General features: G+C 31.5%; 1 long non-coding RNA gene across 1 annotated transcript; it reads left to right on the top strand.

Annotated features, from left to right (window-relative positions):
• The first annotated feature begins 1,236 nt into the window (after positions 1–1,236).
• On the top strand, positions 1,237–2,192 carry LOC126886588 (uncharacterized). The gene is made up of 2 exons (XR_007698700.1): positions 1,237–1,691; positions 1,748–2,192. It is a non-coding gene; the product is annotated as an uncharacterized LOC126886588 (long non-coding RNA).
• Positions 2,193–3,092: the final 900 nt, after the last annotated feature.

Below are 3,092 nucleotides of genomic sequence, written 5' to 3'. Positions count from 1 at the left end.
ATTGTAAAAATAATTCCAAGACGTACAGATATTTAGAGTTCCGTGACAGTCTCATTAAATCCTATTTGAAGTTACCACCAGGTTTAGAAGCAAAGAATTTAGTTCGTCGAGAAAAACATGATAACAGGTTACCGGAAAATTCAAACTACGAGCCTGAATGTTTCACAAATGAAACAAACTTAGCAAATCATTGGCCTGAAAGAAATCCAGGCATTCCAAGTGCAAAATCGAATAAGAAAAAAGTGTTTTTGAAGTGTAGACTGTGTGCCAAAAAAGGTCAACGGAAAGAATCAGGATATAGATGTAAAGGATGTCCCCAGAAGCCTCCGTTATGTCCAGACTGTTTTGAAGAGTGGCACGAAATAACAAAAAATCAAGAATAATTTTTTAGATATCTTTGTATAAGTTAGCTTTATGCGTAAACTATGTTGATATAAATTAATATTTTTGACTTCTGAATACGTTTTAAGAATCATTATGTCTTTTTGGTTTCTTTAAATAAATATTGCTTTATTTAAATACGTTTTCTTAATGAAAAATATTTCGCTGATAGACGTCGAGTCACTGCATGTATTAGGTTGAAAACGACAATAGGCACAACGCTGTATGACGTCGAACGCATATCAGCGTTCCGCCAAGATAGACTTAATACTAGTCTTATATTGTGGCAGAACGCTGATAAGCGTTAAAACTTAAACAATATTTTCTGTAAAATTTTAATACTTGGAGTAAAATTTCAGGTCGCCCTAGTTATATTTCATCCTTTTGAATAATAATATCGACAAAAAGGGCACTGTACAAATTGACCATTTTTGAAAAACTTAGGTGTCCGTCAAGGTGTTAAGGTATTTGGGAAATGTCCAAAAACATTATTTTGTTTCCATCTGGTTCAGGAATTTTGGAGTTGCTTTTACATATAGCTATGCTACAAATGTTACCACCACTCATCTAAAAAATGTTTTATTATTATAACATACAAAACTACATATTATTATGTGTAATATTATAATTGTTAAACTAACCTTACACGGTTACGAAAACACACTTCACAAGTCATTACTGCCTTTGTATAGGACCCAAATAAGTAATTATAGTAATATAGTCCTTATATGCTTAAAAACTCAACAAATATTAAACAAATAAACGATATTATAAGAAAATTCCACAAAAATATGCGGAAATATAACCACATACAACTGACAAACTTGACTTTGTCGTACGAGTGACGTAGGCATTCCCCTCCCTCTCGCTTCCGCCCACATAGTTATGAGATAACCTAACCCCTATCTATGAACCTTGGCGTTCACCAGAATAATCCGAGTGCAATCCGATTAATTTGCGCTGAAACGCTGACAGTTTTTTTACTAGTGAACGACCGACGTTTGACATTCGATTGAGAGTGTTCTGTGTTCCATTTGTTTATGTTTTTATTCTTTGTTTATAAAATTTATAACCTAGACAGTTTTGTTTTTAAATAAAACTGAAACTGTGTCTAAACCAATGCTAAACTAAAATGGATAATATTCTTGAAGAATTTTTGTTTGGGGACGAAATTAGCAAATGCCGTTATACATTTAGCAGATGTACCTACCTCAAATTATTCCAGAAGGATGAGATGAAATTATATATATAAACCATAATTCAATATCCAATTTAGAGAACATTTTCGTATGTCCAGAACTACTTTCCAGGTAAAATTGTATAACAAATTAATAACATCATGTATATTATATTGTTATATTTCCAGGAACTATTTAATTGTATTGGTCATATCCACCAATTTGAAAACAGAATAATTCTATTGGAAAAAAATTAATGTTTATGATTTGGATGCTAAGTAAACCAGAGAATTTGTTGCTGGGGATACGTTTGGTTTGCCAAAGAGCTCTGGACATAAGATTTTCACCCAAATAATATAGAATTACAAAAAATTGGAAATAACTAATCTTGAATATCAATGTGTATATTGAGTTTAATTTTATTGTAAATATTCTATAATATAATTTTATTGTAAATATTGTATTAACCCATTTGTGGACACATCTTCATATGCAGACAGTAATTTCCCTTTGTAAGTACATGCATATATAGTCGTATCTGCGAATGGGTTAATTGTAAATCGTAATCAATAAAAATTTTTTGTGAATCAATAAAAAACTGGTTTGTTTGAAAATAAATGTAGTACAAATGTGTTCATAATATTTATTTTCATGCTTAGATAAAAACTAAATGTATTGTAACACAACCTTTCATATATCTTCCGCCTCCATTGTTAAGCAGAATTTGTTAACAAGAATTGTCCCTCCATTCTTTTTTTAATAAGAGGAATTTCTTCCTTAGAGTTCCTAGTATTTGGTTGTGGCTCTAAAATTGCATTTGTTTCACTGAGAGCATCTAAAAGGTCTCTCAATCCTTATTTCATTTGACATAGCCATACTCGTAGAAATAATTATATCTGTATTGATGGTATTATCAGAGAACAACGAACACATGGTGGTCTTCAGAGTGCTCCCAACCAACAGTACCTTATGCTGCTCCGTTTTCTTTTACTGTTTTAACCCTTATCCGAGCAAGTGGGGCTCAATAGTCCCGAAACGCCATGTCTTTTATATGGAAGTAAAATGTCTTGCCCAGATAAGTATTAAAGTGAGCTTTCTCGTTTCAGAATTTTTTATCGAATACAGCTTCAAGATAACGTAACCATGCAAAATAATTATTTTTTCCCTTTATAGGATGCCAGCAACAACTTTGTAATGTAAGATTGCTTGGAAATGTGCTTCTGAATGAGCATCATAAAGGGATGTCTACTGCATTCCCAGTTTATCTCAAGAGTTAGTTGGTTGTGATCAAAGAATCTTATTAAAAAATAGATTATATCTCCCTCTAGTTCTTTTTTCATAGTACTTATATTAAATTTGGAGTAGGTATGCCTAATTCCATGAAATGACAACAAATAATATGATTGTAAATAGTTTTGAAAAAGCTGTTTAAACTGTATAATTAAATTTTTTTAAAACGTCTACTTTTAAAAATTTCGTACCTAGGCCTGGATCCCGCATACCAAAAAAAAGTTGATTAATAGCAAGCTGAAA

The sequence above is a fragment of the Diabrotica virgifera genome, chromosome 6 (assembly GCF_917563875.1).
Source record: "Diabrotica virgifera virgifera chromosome 6, PGI_DIABVI_V3a".
In the NCBI taxonomy this organism is placed as follows: Eukaryota; Metazoa; Arthropoda; class Insecta; order Coleoptera; family Chrysomelidae; genus Diabrotica; species Diabrotica virgifera.
This window is presented reverse-complemented; position numbering and strand designations above follow the sequence as displayed.